The sequence below is a fragment of the Oryctolagus cuniculus genome, chromosome X (assembly GCF_051225735.1).
Source record: "Oryctolagus cuniculus isolate XC-2025 breed Fujian yellow rabbit chromosome X, ASM5122573v1, whole genome shotgun sequence".
In the NCBI taxonomy this organism is placed as follows: Eukaryota; Metazoa; Chordata; class Mammalia; order Lagomorpha; family Leporidae; genus Oryctolagus; species Oryctolagus cuniculus.
Window position 1 is genome coordinate 32,083,281 of NC_142888.1, and position 19,464 is coordinate 32,102,744.

Below are 19,464 nucleotides of genomic sequence, written 5' to 3' on the forward strand. Positions count from 1 at the left end.
TCCTCTCCAACCAGAGGCAATCACTATTCTGTTATCTGCCACCATTAGTTATAGTTTTGACTGTTATTAAACTTCAGAAAATGAAATCATATAATATATATATTTTTTTGACAGGCAGAGTGGACAGTGAGAGAGAGACAGACAGAGAGAAAGGTCTTCCTTTGCTGTTGGTTCACCCTCCAATGGCCGCCAAGGCCGGCGCTGCGGCCAGCGCATTGCGTTGATCTGAAGCCAGGAGCCAGGTGCTTCTCCTGGTCTCCCATGCAGGTGCAGGGCCCAAGCACTTGGGCCATCGTCCACTCCACTTCCGGACCATAGCAGAGAGCTGGCCTGGAAGAGGGGCAACTGGGACAGAATCCAGCGCCCCAATTGGGACTAGAACCTGGTGTGCCGGCGCCGCAGGCAGAGGATTAGCGTATTGAGCCGCAGCGCCGGCCATAATATATATTTTTATGTCTGGCTTGTTTTTGGTTTACTTTGCCAAATATACAATAGTCCTCCTGCCCTTATCTGTGGTTTTGCATTTTATGGTTTCAGTTACCCACAGTCAATAGCAATCCAAAAATATTAAATGAAAAATTCCAGAAATGAATAATTCATGAATTTTCAGTTACACACTGTTCTGAGTAATGTGACAAAATCTCATACCATCCTATCCAGGACATGAATTATTCCTTTTTCAAGAGTATCCATGATGTATATGCTACCTACCTATTAGTAACTTAATAAACATCTTGGTTTTCACATCATCTAACTCACAATACTGCAGTGCTTGTGTTCAAGTAATCCTGTTTTATATAATAATGGCCCCAAAGCTGGAGAGTGGTACTACTGGCAATTCAGATATGCCAAAGAGAAGCCACAGAGTGCTCTATTTAATTGAAAAAGTAAATGTACTTGACTTAATATGGAAAGAAGAAAACTACATGCTGAGGTTGCTGAGATCTAAAGTACAATAAGGTATTTTGAGAGAGACCACATTCATGTAAGTTTTATTACAGTATGTTTTCTTTAAAAAAAGGTTGTTTATTTGAAAGGCAGAGTTACAGAGAGGCAGAGAGAGAGTCTTCCATCTGCTGATTCACTCCCCAGATAGCTGTGATAGCCGGAGCTGTGCCAATCCAAAGTCAGGAACCATGAGCCTCTTCAGGTCTCCCACATGGGTACAGGGGCCCAAGCACTTGGGCCAACTTCTGTGACCTTCCCAGGCCATAGCAGTGAACTGGATCAGAAGTGGAGTATCCTGGACTTGAACCGGTGCCCATATGGGATGCCCGCACTGCAGGTGGTGACTTTACCCACTGTGCCACAGCACTAGCCCCTACAGTATGCTAATATTGTTCTATAAGTACTCTTATGCCAGATTCAGTAGTATCTGCAATTTCAAGCATCCACTGAGTATCTTGGAATGTGTCCCCCATAGATAAGGAGAACTACTATAATATTTTTGAGATTCATCCATGTTTTGTATTTCAGTAGTCCATTCTATTTTACTATATCTCATTATATCAGTGTTCCAAAATGTATTCTCTCAGTGGATGTTTTGGGTTTGTTTTTAAGTTTTATTGTGGTTTTAATTTGTAATTTCATTTATTTAGAAAGGTAAAGAGATGGAGGGACAGAGAGAAATCTCCCATCTACTAGTTCAGTCTCTTAACTGCCTGCAACATCTGGGGCTGGTCCAGGCCAAAGCCTGGAACCCAGTCCAAGCCTCTCATGTGAATGGCAGGGACCAAAGTACTTGAGCCATTACCCACTGCCTCCCAGGATACACATTAACAGGAAGCAAGAAAGTAGAGTGGAGCTGGGGATCAAACCCAGATACTCTGGTATGGGAGTGGTGGTTTAACCACTGCACCAGATGCCTAGCCTGTTAACATCTTTTCATAAGTTTATTGCCATTTGAATATATTCTTGTAACAAGCCTGTTCAAGACTTTTCAGTTTTCCATTGGGTTGTCTGTCTTGTTAATTGTTAGAGTTCTTTATATAGCCTGGATCTGAGTCTATTCTACTCTGAGGCCTGACTTTTCACTATTGTGTGAATATCCTTTTTGGGGGCTGGCGCTGTGGCGTAGTAGACTAAGCCTCTGCCTGCGGTGCTGGTATCCCATATGGGTGCCAATTCATGTCCTGGCTGCTCTTCTTTCAATCTAGATTTCTGATAATAGCCTGGGAAAGCAGCAGAATGTGGCCCAAGTTCTTGGGCCCCTGCTCCCACATGGGAGACCTGAAAGAAGCTCCTGGCTCCTGGCTCTAGCCATCGTGGCCATATTGGGAGTGAACCAGCGGGTGGAAGACCTTTCTCTCTGTCTCTCCCTCTCTCTGTAACTCTCCTTCTCAAATAAATAAAACCTTTTAAAGAATATTTTTCACACAGAATAACTACATAGGAATGTTCATAGCAGCTTTATTTGTAATGAGCGAAAATTGGAAACAGTCTAGATGTCCTTCAGTAGGTAAATGGTTACATCGACTGTAGTATATGCATGTAGTACAATAAAAGGAATTGACTGTTAATACATGCAGTTTCTTAAATGGATCTCAAGAGCATTATGCTGAGTGAAAAAAAGCCATTCTCAAAAAATGTACATTTTGTATTATTTCATTTGGAAAAAATTCTTTTTTTAAGATTTATTTTATTTATTTGAAAGGCAGAATTACGTGGTGGGGGGGTAGACAGAAAACGAGGTCTTCCATCTGCTGGTTCACTCCCTAAATGGCTGCGACAGCCGGGTCTGGACCAGGCTGAAGCCAGGAGCTTCCTCTGGGTCTCCCACATGGGTGCAGGGGTCCAAGACCTTGGACCATCTTACTTTGCTTTCCCAAGTGCATTAGCAGGGAGCTGGATTGTAAGTGGAGCAGCAGGGTCTTGAACCGGCACCCATATGGGCAACCGACGTGCAGGCAGAGTCTTGACCCACTATAATGCAGCACCAGCCCTGGAAAAAAAGTCTTAAAATATCTTTATTGAGGTATAATTTACATACCACAAAATTCACCTATTTACATATATAATTCAGTGCTTTTAATAAACTTACCCAGTTATCCAGCTGTCTTCATAATCCAGGTTTAAAATATTTGCATCACGGCCCGCACCGCGGCTCACTAGGCTAATCCTCTGCCTAGCGGCGCCGGCACACCAGGTTCTAGTCCTGGTCGGGGCGCCGGATTATGTCCCGGTTGCCCCTCTTCCAGGCCAGCTCTCTGCTGTGGCCCGGAAATGCAGTGGAGGATGGCCCAAGTGCTTGGGCCCTGCACCCCATAGGAGACCAGGAGAAGTACCTGGCTCCTGCCATCGGATCAGCGCGGTGCGCCGGCCGCAGCGCGCCGGCCGTGGCAGCCATTGGAGGGTGAACCAACGGCAAAGGAAGACCTTTCTCTCTGTCTCCCTCTCTCACTGTCCACTCTGCCTGTCAAAAAAAAATATTTGCATCACTCTAATGAAATTCCTTGTGCCCATTTGCAGTCACCTCATTCTTCTCCCCTCAGCTCTGTGCAACTACTGTTTTACTTTCTGAACTGCTGTTTTACTTTCTGGCCCTGTAGATTTGCCCTTTGTGGACCTTTCATACAAACAGAATCATACAATAAAGGTCTTTTATGTCTGACTTCTTTCCAGTAGTATGTTTTTGAGACTTACCAATGGTTATACCATGTATCAGTTATTTACTCCTTTTTATTAATGAGTAGTATTCCATCACATGGGTAAACCACATTTTGGCATACATATGGACCTAGAAATAAAATCATCAAGAATATATAAAACTTAAACAACACTACCAATGAAAAATGACCTAACTAGCATGTAAAAACACTCCTTTCGAAAGACAAGCAAAATACACATGCTTTTCTACTGCACAAGCTACATTCTCCAGGAATTCTTGCTGGAATAATAAAATAGTTCAGCCATTTTATTTATGTTATGAGACTCGATCTTGTTTCAATCCAGTGGAGAACATTGATATATTTGCTTTAGTGATAGTCGACCTGGTTCAGTTTAGACTTCAAATTACAACTTGCTTTCTGTGGGCTGTAGTTTCAATATCAGTTATTCATTGTCTTTGCACTGCTATTTCAGAACTATATGCCACCCACTGGTCAGTGGAGGACCTGGGTGTTTGTTAACTCATTTCTCAGTCTTTGATGTGATAATTAAAATCACATTCACACAGGAGCAGGTGGGGGTGATCCCAGGAATTTAAGCAGCTTTTTGGGTTTGCTTTCCTGAGCCCTTCCCCCTTCATTATTTTCCTGGTATTTTTAAGTTTCTAGGGCTTTCCTTTTTGGTTATTTATTCAGAAAAACCCCACTTTCACAGTGTACTACATCTGGAGCATAAGGGGCAGGTAGAGGGAGAAATTTTTAAAAATGGGATTTGACTTTGCACTTTTGTAGCCATAGTTCCTCCAAATGAAATGGAAGATTCTTCTCCCTCAGAGTGTTAGCTCCTGGGTGTCACTTTCTTTGCTCTGCTGCAGCCTCTACCATGGGATTTTCTAGATAGGAGAAAGGAGAGAAAAACCCAGGGGATTTCCCCCCAATTTAGTTCCCTTTTCCAAAAAAGCACCTTAAGCCAGAACATGTGCTCTAACCACAGAGTTTAACTTTCAGATTTCATTGTGTTGAGTTCATTGCAGAGAATAATGGAGGGAAAAGTGGTAAAGTCACTGTCAGTTCAGTTGTATTTCACATTCTAGTGTTCTTTCCTGGTTGCCTGTGGTTACATACTTTTAAAAGTTCTCATTCTTAATAGCTGCTGTGTATTCACAGATTTTATAGTTGCATTCGGTGAACAGAAAAGTGAGTGAGTGTTCATTCCATCTTACCTAGAACCAGAAGTCTTAACCAATATTTTATTAGATGTTTTGAGTTGATTTCTCCTCTTCATAGTATTTACATCTCTGAAATAATGATTTCAGAGATGCAGTGTTTGGTGTACTTAGGTGAACAAAAGTTGCTAAGGGTAAGCAGAAGAACTGCACTGTTGACTGAATACATAATAACCCTCTGAAAAACAGAGCCACTTTTTTGAAGGCATACGTGGTCATCTCATCCGTGGTCATCTCATCCGGAAGTTCAGTTCTTTGTCTTCGTGTAGCATATACTTGACCTCATTGTTTTTCTTGGCCCTGACTCTGTCACACTCTTTTGCTTCTATCCTATTTTCCAGTAACCTTTGCCCTCTAGGACTTCATTCATCACCTTTTTCCCCTGTTTGTCTCTGGTCTTCCCACTTTCTTTCCTAGCATTCTCACCTTATAAATTTTCACCAAACTCTTAACTTTCAAGGGTAAATGCAGTGCTTTGTGACATTTTAATGTTTACATACTTGGATTTGAGGCATGGAGAAACTAGGATGGTAGGATGGGGCAGGAGATGGGAATAAGTTTTTGCTCATTGGATTAGGGTGAGACCTGTGTCTTTGCAAGGGTTGTGGGGTTCTAGCCAGCTGCTTTTCCAGCCCATTTGGGCTTTTTCTTTTTGCTGGTAGGTAGTAGGGAATGAGCCTAAGTTACAGCCTACCCAGGAATGTGGGTCTAGAAAGAAGATAATATTCAAGCCACACTAACCTCATTAACTTGGGAATATGTAAGAGTCTTGTGTGCTGTGTTTGGTTTGGTTTGGTTTGATTTTAGTCTTGAAATTTAATAGAAGAAACTTAAATACCAGTTATTTAATATGCAGTTATTTTATGCAAATATTTTCTATTAATTATGTGATATAGAATTATTACAGGAAAAAAAGTCCTAAATGGGCAAAAACACATGGACAAAAGCACATGTTTTCTGTTGTAGCATGCCTTCAATATTTTTATGGTGGAAACATACTTCTTTAAAAACCACAGTGGGCTTCCCAGATGTCTGTTCAGATCCATCAGGTTCCAGGCATGCAAAGACTGTTCAACTCAATATTCTAGGCATGTATTAACCATGTACTGAAAGAAAACTGTTAGTACAAAAGATATGGTACCTTTTGAAAAGAAAATCTCCAGGTACTGCATGTTCTCTCATTTACTACTATTGAAATCCATTATCTTCTTGGCTGCGAGCAGGGCAGCAGCAGGGAGCTGCCTGAGTTCTGACCCCACTATCTTTATGCCGGGCTGCCTTCCTCCCAGAAGGACAGTTCAGTAATACTTGTTTTTCATTGCTAAGACTTTTATTTTTTCTTAGCAGTAGCCAAAGCAACTAGTTTTAAAAAATACAGTCATTATTTTTACTCTTCATTTTACAAAGGGAATGTTCGTTTCAGTGGAATGTTTCTGTGGAAATCTCCTTAGCTGTGGAAGCAATTTGATTTTGGATATCAAATAATAAGTTACATAAACTGATTAAATAGGTGATAATTCTCCACATAATATTGATTTTTTAAAGATGTATTTATTTATTTAAAAAGCAGGGTTACACAGAGAAGGAGAGGCAGAGAGAGAGAGAGAGAGAGAGAGAGAGTCAGTCTTCCATCCACTGGTTCACTCCCCCCAAAGGCCGCAATTGCCGGAGCTGTGCTGATCCAAAGCCAGGAACCAGGAGTTTCTTCTGGGTTTCCCATGTGGGTACAGGTGCCAAAGGACTTGGGTTATCTTCTACTGCTTTCCCAGGCCATAGCAGAGAGCTGGTTTGGAAGTGAAGCAGCTGGGACTCAAACCAGCACCCATATGAGATGCCGGCACTGCAGGCAATGGTTTGCCACAGCTCTGGCCCCCTAATATTGATATAATTATGTGCATAAGGTGAGCATAGCATGAGAATTAAAGCTAGCTTTATTCAAGGTCAGTATAATTCTTGTGACCCCTCTACTTAGATAATTTTAGGCCCAATTAAGTGAATTATCTCTTATTGATTGTGAAATATTCCCAGGTAACACAGTTCAGTACTGTATTGAATTCAGATTGTTGCATTTTTTAAAAGTTTATCTTAGATAATTGTATTACATTTCCCAGAGCCCATGAGCTCTAAATTGAGAGGTTCTAGTCCAAGGTTTATGTCCCGAGAATGCTCAGGCATTGCCTCTCCCAAGCAGCAGTCCTCATTGTCCCTTTCTTTTTGCCGCTGGGAGACAATAAATGTTCCTCCATTCCTGTTCCATTAGTTCCCTGCTTGAGCACTGTTACAGTTTATTTACCCCATCCAGACCTGATCGGGACATGTGAGCGCCCAGCCAGACTAATGATTGGTCTGTGTGCAAAAACAGCAGATTATCATAAGTTGTTGTCATTACCTGCTGTGCTATAGAATACTAGAACTAGTTCCTCCTATCTAACTGTATTTTAATGTCTGTTACCTATCCTCTCTTCATTCCTCATACCCTTACTCTTCCTAGTCTCTAGTGATCACTATTCTACTCTGTTCTATGAGATCAACTTTCTCCATAACACATCAAAATGATAAATATTTGAGGAATTGGAAATGATAATTACCCTGACTTGATCATTACACATTTGTGTACATGTGTCAAATTATGTACTTGTACTCCATAAATATACACGAGTATTATATAGTGATTAAAAAATTTTAAAGATCCTATTACAGACTTAAAAAGTGCTATCATAACAGGCCTGACTTTGAAAGCCTGCTTACAAGGTTGAGCCTGGATCAGCATCTGGGATCTTGATTTTCAGGAGGGTTTCCACCATTCCCAGAACTGATAAGGCAGGCTCATTGTACCTGAATTGTTTATACAGGCAATGTGGTTTATGCTGAATACCTGCTTGCTTTCTTGGAGGCTGGAATTTGGATTGTGCCAGTCATAAGATGCTTATGTGAGCAGCCTCCTGCTCCATAAAAACCTTGGACACCGAGTCTCTAATGAGCTTCCCTAGTAGGCAACATTTCACATGAGTGGTCACAACTTGTTGCTAGGAGAATTAAGTATGTCCTGTGTATACACTGGGAGAGCACTCTTGGAGCTTGTGCCTGGTCTCCCCTACACTGCACCCCATGAGATTTTTCCCTTTGCTGATTTTGCTTTGTATCATTGTAATAAATTGTAGACATTTATATGACTATATGCTGAATCCTGTGAGTCCTAGTGAATCACAGAACCTGGGGTGATATTGGGGAACCCTTATACAGCACCCTTGCAGAACAAAATCTTGTGAACACTTACAAGGAGGTCTGTGAGCATTAGGAAGCAATAAAAGGAGTTTACACTGACTATAATGATCAAATTTCATTTAGAAAAGAACAAAAAGATGCCCAAAAATCAGGAAAGTTTGTGAGAGTAGTTTGCTTCATCAGATTAAAACTTACTTACAAGGCCACTATAATAAAAATAGTATGATAATTGACAATAAATTTGATGTAACATCCAGGTTTCCCAAATTTGAGCTCAAGTTTCTTCATCAGATCTTTATTGAGTCCTTCCGTGGGCCCTGTGAGAGTGGACATGTGAGAATCAGTTCCTCCTTGGTCTGTCTTCTGAGATAGGTCATACAAAAACAAGCATCATTTATGCTGTCTACAGTGGAACACTCTGAACTTGTTTTTTGGTGACTCTGATGCTGTCATCTGTTACAGTAGGAATGTGGGCTTTTGAATTTAAGAACATGGGAAAAACAGTAAGTGAACAAATAACTTTTTACCAGTCTCCTGTGAATTGCTGATATTTCAAATCAGTGCAAATTAATAGCTTAGGGGTAGTTTGGCACTTTTAATTTTTATAGTTTTGCAGTTAGTAAAACTGAAATATTCCTCTTTCCACAATCTGCCACCATTATTTTGTCTTTCTTTGTGTGTCAGAGGTGGTGTTTCCTAAGGGAAAACTTAATTAGACTGTGTAATAATCTTCTTGGGGAAAATAGAAAAAGGTGGGTATATAAAATATACTGAATGAAAGATCTTATTAAAAATCCTTTGAAGGAGGAAAACATCCTGTACTGAGGGAACAGAGGTGGGATGATGGAGTTTTGCTGTCCCTGTTTTGCATTTCTAACAGTAAGCTTGAAAGCACAGGATCTTCTGACCATTGAAGCTGAAATTATGTATGCAGTGTTTTTCATGAAATAACATTTACCATAAAAAAGATTACATTTACACTTGTCTTGGGTGATTCTAAAAATTTCTATGCAGACAATTCTAAAAATATTAATGCAGAAAATTCACCAGCTTAAGGTCACATGAGCACACACAAACATTACATTGATTACATGTCTGTGTACTAGCCAGTCTCTGAAATGGTGTCTCAGAGGATTAAAACTGAACCTCTGTTCTGACCATGTGGTGTCAGCTGTGGCCTGGGAGTGTGCCAGTTAGTCAAAGCACCTGTGCCTCTTCACAGGGTCTTGGTGGTTGGCTGCCCAGGAAGATGGAAGAGAACTGCCTCACCAATCCAGTCAGACATGCAAGGCTAGGAATCCTGCCTATGAGACTTTTCCTGCTCTGACTGACAAGAGACTCAGAGATGACAGTCTAGCCATCTGTCTGTAGCTCTGAAGCAGGAAAAGCTGAAGAAATTAGAATAAAATCAAGCAACCTCCTCTTGCCACCCCCACTACCACCCCACCACTGAGCCCATCCAGATAGTAATGATCAGAACACCCTTTTCATCAGCAACTTCCTCTGGAATTAACACTGAAGAATTCTGGGTGTGATGGCCTATTTGCAGTACAAATGATGTTCCGAACATGGGAAAAGGGTGCTCAGATTTGACCTAGAAATTTGAGATGTAGGTAGAGACCTAATATCACACTAGGGACCCACAGGCCAATTACTCTGAACCTGTTAAGTGGAATACAACCCCTAAAGGAAACTGTTTTGAACTAAGGAATAAGATGTATTTATAAGAGAGGCTTCATGTCATTTCTTTCTTTGTTTATTGTAAGCCCTCAAAAGTTCATAGAAATTAAAGTTCTCTAGAGTATATGAGGGCATTGAGTACAAAGGGAGAGAAGCAAAGGAAAAAAGACCTCTTTTTATTTATTTTTGTGAGCAAATCCTGTAGTGTTAGATCAAGCCATACAAAACTGCAAATACTCAAATATTTTGATGTACAGTGGCAGTTTCTATGGTTCAACCTAATGTAAACTCATTTCACCACACAAATGCTTTGAAAATATTCTCTTTATAATAATTTGTGATATATCCATCTCTTATGGAAGTAGTATGTGTTTTTACTTTGAATCTTTTTTTAAAGATTTATTTATTTATTTGAAAAGCAGAGTTACAGAGAGGCAGGGAGAGAGGTCTTCCATCCATGGTTCACTCCTCAATGGCCACAATGGCTGGAACTGCGCTCAATCTGAAGCCAGGAGTCAGGAGCTTCTTCTGGGTCTCCCACGTGGGTGCAGGGGCCCAAACACTTGGGCCATCCTTTACTGCTTTCCCAGGCCATAGCAGAGAGTTGAATTGAAAGTGGAGCAGCCAGGACTTGAACGGGCATCCATATGGAATGCCGGCACTGCCGCCGCCGGCTTATCTGCTATGCCACAGCACTGGCCCCACTTTGGATATTCTTGGTAGAGAATCTCAAAGAAATCCCAAACCCCAAGGCCTGTTGCCTACAGTATAATGGTGTTGTGATCCGTGGTCTGGGTAGACTGTAGTGCCTGGAGTTTTTAGTTCATTTCTGGCTTCATAGGCAGTTATTAGGCATGACTGCAAAGCAATTGCTTTTCCAACTCAGAACATCCTCAAAATGCAGCCGAAAGCTAGCTATTTATTTTCTTACTCAGAATGTTTTTGGAACTCTTCTTTTTGGCATTAGCTTCAAAGCCATTTTATAAGCCTTCTGAGGAATTAATCATTCACTTCATTCATTTAGTAAGTATTTGCTTGAGTCAGGTGTAATGTTGAGCACTAGAACATAGAGATTGGTCCAGGTGAGGGGTGCACACAGATACATGCATTTTATAAAGCACCAGGACATGTGAGGGGCTCAGCCTCCCTGGAGAGGAGACCATTCAAGAAAAATAAGACTGGGCCGGCGCCGCGGCTCACTAGGCTAATCCTCTGCCTGCGGCGCCAGCACACCGGGTTCTAGTCCCGGTCGGGGCACGGATTCTGTCCCAGTTGCCCCTCTTCCAGTCCAGCTCTCTGCTGTGGCCCAGGAGTGCAGTGGAGGATGGCCCAAGTGCTTGGGCCCTGCACCCACATGGGAGACTAGGAGAAGCACCTGGCTCCTGGCTTTGGATCGGTGCAGTGCGCAGGCTGCAGTGCGCAGGCTGCAGCGCGCCGGCCGAAGCAGCCATTGGAGGATGAACCAATGGTAAAGGAAGACCTTTCTCTGTCTCTCTCTCTCTCACTGTCCACTATGCCTGTCAAAAAAAAAAAAAAAGACTGGAAAGGTATCTGTGGCCACATTGTTTAGTGCCTTGGATGCTAGCTGTGTGAATTTGAAATTTGCCTTGTGAGCAATAAGGAGCTATTGAAGGTCTTGTGCATTTGGAGTTTCAACATGTCAGCTAATGATAGATAAATTAGAATTATAAATCAGGCCTGAAGTTTGGTTTCCCAGCTTGCTGACTAAAACTGGCTTCACACATCTCAATTGCATGTTCACTTGAGTGGACTTTGAATAATATTTGGTTGGTTCCAAAAATCAGATTCATTCTCAAAGGAAAAAAAAATTGCCTCCTTTAACCTTATTCAGAGAAATATGATATGTCAAAGGAACAGAAGGTGAATTAGCTCAAAAAGTCCTAAGTATTTTTGAGAAATATTACTATTGGAATAAATATTTGCTGCCCTAGAAGTCTCTTGGAAGTTAGCCTATAATTGGATGTGTGAATGCTGATATTTGAGTATTTGTTTTCTAAAAATTGCTTCGTTGCATGTATATAGTTAATCTTTTGGGTTGATATTTACTGTACCTTTATTGGAATGCATGGAAAGGTGATGCTGGTATAAGTAAAAAAAAAGGTATGGATTATTCCTAAAAGAATAGGGATTCTAAAAACAATGTTAAGTTCTCAGTAAAGAGCTTAAAGCTCTTCATGTTGGGTGTTAGGGGTGCTGTAATGTGTTACTCTGACATTCTAGTTATCTAGTTAACTGCTGGCTGTAGGTGGTACTTATCTCTGATGGGTAGAGGTGCCTTGCATCACATAGGATGAGAGACATGCAGGTCGAATGAAACTTGCCATTTTTATGGCCGCCATTACAGGCTGCTTCTTTTTGGTCAGATGTTTGGCCCCTCTGTCTTGGCATTAACTGGAATGCCTTCCTTAAGGAATCTCAACAGTGGTAGCTATTTGGAAAATTAACTGTTGTCTAAAGTGATTCAGTGTAATAGGATAGGTACATAATGAGATTTCCACTCTACAGTTCATCCTTAAAACTACCTTTCAAATTCTGTCAGTTAACTGTTGCTGTATAACTACCACTTCTAGTTCATTCTGTGGGTCCTCATTTGACCTAGGTTCAACTGATCAATTCTGCTGTTCTCAAATGGTCTCTCTTATGCTTACAGTCAACCACAGATCAAAAAGGAAGTTTCCTTTGGAAATTGGCTGTGAACTGGAACAATCCTACCGGGTAGGAGCACTGGAGCAGCCTAGCCTAGGTTTGTTCTCATGGTAGCTAGGAAGGTAGGTATCTAAGAATGAATAGATACATCAAAGGCCTCTACTGTATTCTGTTGCCCTAAGAAAGTTAGAGAGTCTATCCCAATTGAAGTAGGGGATGGATAAAGAAGAGTGGAGAATTGGGGTCATTTTAGCTATCACAGAAATATAGATCAATCTTCTTAAAGGCTTCTGTAACATTTGAAAACACATATATTCTATATGTTCAGAGATGGATCAGAAGCAATAAAGACAGATCAAAAAGAAATAGAAAGTATTAAAATTGTTCATGTGTCAGAACCCTGATGACAGTCCTTTTGTGAAACTCAATTTTTTGAAACTTGGATGTTCTAATACCTATATATGCCTCACATTTTAAGTCAGAGTTATTACTTCTGAGTCTTTGCTGCAAAATGATGTGATGCCCACAAATGGAGGTTTAAAACATGGCTGCAGGGGACAGATATTGTGGCAAAGCGCTTAAGGCACTGCTTAGGATACCCACATCCATATTTGGGTGCTTGAGTTTGAGTCCCCGCTCTGATTCTGATTCAGCTTCCTGCTAATGAGCACCCTGGGAGGCAGCTCAAGTACATGGGTCCCTACCACCCATGTGGGAGACCTGAATGCAGTTCTGGCTTCCTGGCTTCCACCTGGCCCAACCTTGGCTGTTGCCTGTGTTTGGAGAATGAACCAGTGGATGAAGGGTCTCGGTGTTTATCTTTCCCTCCCCCCAATTCAAATGACTTTTTAAAAATAAATTTAAAATGGCTGCAAATTATTTGATCCTACTCTCAGAAGGTGAAGTCTATGTCTCCTTCAACTTAAATCTGGGTGAACTTGTGACTGCTTCAGTACAATAGAGTATGTTCATTGGAATTCATGCTAGAACCTCTGAGCTGCCACATAAGAATTCTGACTTTCCCTGAGGCCACTTATGCTGGATAGGGCTCATGTAGGTGCCCTGGAGATAGTCTCTGCAAGCCCAGCCATCACAGTCAAAGATGCCAGTGAAGGAAAAGCTTCCAGATGATTCCAGCTATTTGAGTCTTCCCATCTGAGATCTTATACATTGCAGAGTAGGAAAAAGCCATCCTCACTGTTCTTTGAATTCCTGACTCACAGAATTCATAAGGTGATAAAGTGATTCTTGTTTTATGCCATTAAATTCTGCACCAGTTTGTTACACAGTAGTCAGTTACTAGGACAGCATAGATGAATCTCCATGGCTGTGTTTCAATAAAATTTTATGGGCACTGAAATATGAAATCACATAATTTTATGTGTCACAAAGTATTCTGCTTTTTAATTTTTTCAATCATTTAAAATTATAGAAACCATTCCTAGTTCCCAGACTATACCAGAAATAAACAATAGGCTAGATTTAGCCTAAATGCTCTATTTTGCCTACCCTGATTACATAGGCTTTGTAAAATTTAAACGTAAGGCCTTCTGGTCAAGATAGCTCTGATTTAATACTTTAAACTCATCTCTTTTCTAAATAAAGTGATAGTAAATAAAACAAAAATTAGAAAGACATCTGTCATTAAGAAAATATAAACTTCTGAGCCCAAATAGATCAGATAGTAAGTGGGGATCGTTAGTCACGTATCTCTAGTTACTGACATGCAGGACTGTTAGGTCCAGAAGAAAGTAGAGATGACTGAGAATTGTATTTCTGTAGATAATGGAGATCAAAACATTCAGTGAATATAGGAAACAATCCCTGATTGTGTGATGTCAGGAATTGCTCATGGGCAGAGACAGGTAATAGTCTACTTAGAGCAGCAGGCAGGAGAGATACTCGGGCCTGGGAACAAATATATTATTGGCTTACTGTCTAAATCTGCCCTTTTCTCCCTATTGGCAGTATAGGGCTGAGACTCTTAGAAAGAAGCCATTGAACATACAGCATGAATCAGAGGGAGAAAAAATAAACTTTCTCCAAGAGTGCAAACTGAAATTTCAAAGTAGTGAGGACAGTCATCCATAACAGCAACCAGGAAATCCATTTACTCCCAATGAGAATCATTTTAGAATGACTTTAAAGTTTAAGATTTTCAAGCCAAGCACAGAAAGACATGATCTCACTTGTATGTGGAGTCTAAAAAAATGGAGGGCAGATGGTGGGGAGGGGCAAGGGGACTAAGGGAGGGAATGTTGATTAGCAAACACTAAGTTATAGCTAGATAGGAGTAGGAAGTTCTGATGTTCTGTTGCACGGGAGAGTGAGATAGATAATATACTGTATATTTATTTAAAAAACAAGAAGATAAGATTCTGCATGTTTTCACCATAAAGAAATATTCATTGTTTGAAGAAATAGATATATCTCCCTTGATTGGACATTACACAGTGGATACATGTGTTCAAAGATCACATGGCATCCCATAAATATGTGCAGTTTTATGTTAAATTAAAAAAAATAAAGGGAAAAGGCATTTGGCATAGCAGTTAAGACACCACTTCAGATGCTAGCATTCCATATTGAAATGCCTGGATTAGAGTCCAGCCTGTTCCTTTTTCTAGCTTCTTGCTAATGCAGACCCTGGGAGGCAGGTCCCTGCCTCCTTCATGGGAGACCTGGATTGAGTTCCAGGCTCCTGACTTCAGCCTGGCCTAGCCCGAGCTGCTGGAGACATTTGTGGAGTGAACCCATGGATGAAAGATCTCTGTCTATCTCTATTGTGTTCTCTCTCTGTCTGCCTTTCAAATAAATAGAAGATAAATAAATGAAAATTAATTGAAATTTTAAAGATATTAAAGTTCATGATTTTCAAAAAGAAAATAACATTCATTGCAAAATTTTTAAAAATCTGGTGCAATCCTGGTGGGAACTCAATTCTAGTTGGAGATTTTATATAATACATACTTTTGTTTGTGGTTAAAATTTTTTAAAAATTTAGTGATAATCCAATACACAGGCCATTCTAAGAGCATATTGTTGTTGAGATTGTCAAGGTCTAGGTTAGTCAAACAAGGGAGGCTTCCTAGAGGAGGTGACATGTTTGCTGAGCATTAAAATGATGCATTTACATGTTTTAAAAGTGAGGAAGCAATAAGACCTTGCAGGCAGAGGGGATGATAGGAGTATATGAAGCATGGGAGAGGGAACTATAGAGATTCAGTGTTGTTTGGACATAAAATTGAGGTAGAGTGTGGTAGGTACAAATGCTGAATAAGGATATGCAGCTTAATTGTGGAAGGCCATGTTGACCTTGATGAGGATCTTGATAAACATTCTAGTAGCAGAAAGCAACTATTGAAGTCCCTCAGCAATGATGGGATGTGGTCCAATTTGTGGTTTATATGCCTCTCTGGTCTCTGACAGTTGGGTGGAGAATGGATTTGAAGGAAACAATATCTGGAGTCCTAAGACCAGTAAGGAAAATTGTTGAATTCCAAGTTTGAGGAAATAAATCCTAAACTAAGAAAATGATAGCAGAGATGGGAAAGGAACATTGGTTTAGAAGACTATTTCAGAGGTTAATTCGTCAATATTTGATGCTTAATTGGATATTCCAGGGTGAGATAAAATAGATTTTTATAGATTTTTGACTGTATAGAAGAAGATGCCAACTGAGAGCACCAGAAGGGAAGAAGAACCAGTGGAGAGAAGATAGTTACCTTAATGCTAATCATCATCTAGACTGATGTTTCTGGTTGGCATTATGTTTTGTCCTTTTCTGTCCCTTCCATCCATTCTCTTTTCTGTTTATTTCCCTCTCTTTCAAATCTCAAGCTCTAGAAAAAGCTCTAGATTTGGAGGGCCCTGCTCTGGGAGCCATAAGCATGTGGGTAGGGCACCTCAGGGAACCACCATCACTTACAAGGTGGTTAGAGGAAGAAAAGTATGTTAGACAGTCTTTCAAAGAGCCAAGGGAGTTGTTTCAAAAGGAGCCAGAGGGGTGATCAGCATCTTAAATGCAGCACACTTGCACTTAGAGATGAGAGTTGTGAAATACTCAGACTGCTGACCTTTTCAACAACTCTGGTGTGTATAAGCCAATTGAGGACAGACAGAGAAAAAGTAAGGAGAAACAGACCGTAGACTAGTTTTTGAGAAGTTTGCAAGAGAAGGGAAAGAAATTGGATATTAGCTAGAGAAAAATGAAATAAGATGGAGTGTTTGTGCTTAAATCTCAGCTCCTGATTCTAGCTTCCTGCTAATACACACCCTGGGAGGCGGCAGCAATAGCTCAAGTAATTGGGTCCTTGCCACTCTTGTGGGAAATCCAGATTGAGTACCTAGCTTCTGCCTGAGCCAGTCCCAGCTATTATGCAGGCATTTGGGAAGTGAACCAGTGAATGGGAGATCTCTCTCTGCTTTAAAAATAAATAAAATTTTAAAAATCAAGAAAATTCAGGAGTTGAATGACAAGTTGTCTTTAATAGAAAATCGTTTATTTAGAACTGTTTAGATATTGGAATGGATTGCCTTCTCAGTGAACTCCCTGTCACTGGAGCAGTTAAGCAGAGATTAAATGTTTTCTGGCCAATTGTATAGAAAGATAAATTGGTGAGTGCTGTCAAGAGTTTTAGCCTATGTTCAATTCCTAACAGTTTTCCCAAAGTTGCTTTAAGCATTCTAAACTAATGAATTATTCTGTGGACCTGGCTTGCCTGGCAACTCTCCAGAGATTTGTTGAATCACTGGGCCAAGTTACTTTATTTGCCTTTGATCTTGAAGGATGAAATTAAACTACAGATTTTCTGATAAGAAAATATTGAGGCTTAGGATACAGAAAAGTTTGGTCATGATGAACAGTCAGCCATGCTGTGGGCTCATAGGTGTTTTTGACCAGGTAGTCACTTTCCATACACTCCCAGAAACAAAAGTTTTGTTTCAATATTTTGATTCTTATTTTTTAATCTGTCCATTTTTGTTAAATTTTTCTATTCAGAATAATTAAAATGGCACTGAGATGACAGGAGAAATGGACAAAGAAGAATAATTTGCTTCCTTTTCTGCGTTTTATTTTCTTCTTTGGATGCTTTGTATTTTAACATAGAATTTTGGTTTTCTGGGGTCAAAAGGAGGTAATTAGGTTCCATCCACATTCTCTAGTACTCATCTTAAATCCTTAAGCATTCTCTTAAGTTAGCATTGGAAATGACAGAGAGGTAAACTTTGCTGTTTTCTCTCAAGTGACTCAGGTATTTATCTATAGCCAAATCTGTCTTTCTAGGGGTACTGGAGCATAAACAGCATAAATGACTAAACTAATTCTCAGAAAGCCATATTTTAGTCAGTACTTTCCAACTTTCTCAGTCATTTCTTTACAGAACTAAATGGTATAACTAATCAATTAGACCCTTATCCCTTCTCAAGTTATATGTGTAAAATTCTGATAACCTTTTGGAATGCTAATAAGGAGTAGAAATGACTAAAACACAAGCAGGCAAACCAGAAAATGCAAGTACTGGAAAATTAGCTCCCCACTCTCAAAGTTAAACCAGGAACACTAAGTATAGTGAATAACTTTTGAGGAAAACTAGATATATCTTTGTTACCAGCTAGCTTGGTGTATTCTGGGGCCACAGATCAGGAGTCAGCCTCCCAATTATCGCATGCCTACAGAGCTTTACCTGTTTCCTAGCCTGTTTGTTTCCTTGCTCTGGGAAAATACAGTAAATGAAAATCTCACAAGACCGTAGGATGATTTTCTTCCTTTTCTCAGATTAATACTTTCCAAATATGTTGGGAACATGAATAAATTGCCCTTTTTATCATATGCTTGCTTTCTTAGCAGTTACTTTTTATTTTGAGATAAGAGATTTTGAAATAATAAACTTAGGAGTTGCAGAAATAGTACAGAGAGCAGACTTGCTGTTCTAGAAAGGATGGAATGGGTACATTTCACTATATTCCAAGTAAATGTAATGATACAGGGAGTTTGAAGGTAAATGGATAGAAAAAGATACACTATGCAAACACCAATCAAAAGAAAATAAGATTGACTATAATAATACCAGATAAATTAGACATCACAGCAAAGAGAATTACCATAGGATCAGTCCATCAAGAAAACAGCAATCTTAAAATACACATAAATAAGATAGCTTCAAAGTACATGAACAAAATCCAACAGAACTGAATTGAGAAATAGACCAATAACACCAGCAATCAACCAGATCTAATTGACAATTATAGAATTCCCACTCAACAGCACAGTAAACTTACTTTTCCAAATGCATATGAATTGCTCACCAAAATAGACTATATCCAAGATATATAAAAGAACTTCAAAAAATAGGAAAGAGCTGAAATCATACAGAGTATGTTCTCTGGCCTTAATGGAATCAAAGTTGAAATCAAAACCAGAAAAACTACAGAAAAGTTTCCAAACACTTGAAAAATAAACAATATACTTCTCATTAAATCTCAAGGGAATTTTTGAAAAAATAAGTCTGACCTGACTGTAAATGAAAACACAGCATATGAAAGCTTGTGGATATAACTTAAATCCATTCTTAGAGAGAAATTTATAGCACCAAATGCTTATAGGAAGGAAAATATGAAAGGTCTCAAATGAATACTCTAAGCCCCCATCTCAAGGAACTAGAAAAGGAAGAGCAAAAATAAACCCAGAGCAAGGAAATAATAAAGAAGAGATAGAAGTCAATGTGATTGAAAACAGAAAAATGATGAATCTAAAAAATGGTTCTTTGATAAAAAAGACTTAATTGGTAATTAGGGTGTAATTTGAGAATCTGGAGTTTCAAGAATACCCCAGATGATTCTCAGGTATAATGGGAGTTGAGAATTTCTGCTAGGTAGGCTAGATACATTTTCTAGAGATTGAACATACCATTGGCATCTATATCCAAGACCCTTTCATTTCTCCTGAGGGAAATTTGTAGCCAACTCATTTTCCCTCTTTTTTTTTTTTTTTTTTTTTTTTTTGCCCTCAAATTCAGTACTGCCTTGTCTGTTAACTTCCATATCTTACTGCTCCTTCA

General features: G+C 39.7%; 1 protein-coding gene across 12 annotated transcripts in view; it reads left to right on the plus strand.

Annotated features, from left to right (window-relative positions):
• Positions 1 to 19,464, plus strand: part of JADE3 (jade family PHD finger 3) — a 159,767-nt gene that overhangs the window by 39,328 nt on the left and 100,975 nt on the right. Inside the window, exon 1 of one of the 12 annotated variants that reach the window (XM_089324413.1) lies at positions 12,459 to 12,525. The exons of the other annotated variants lie outside the window; for them this stretch is intronic. The gene's annotated coding sequence lies outside the window, so the exon portion shown is untranslated. Of the gene's footprint in view, positions 1 to 12,458; positions 12,526 to 19,464 lie in introns of those variants that run through there. 12 annotated transcript variants of the gene reach the window in all.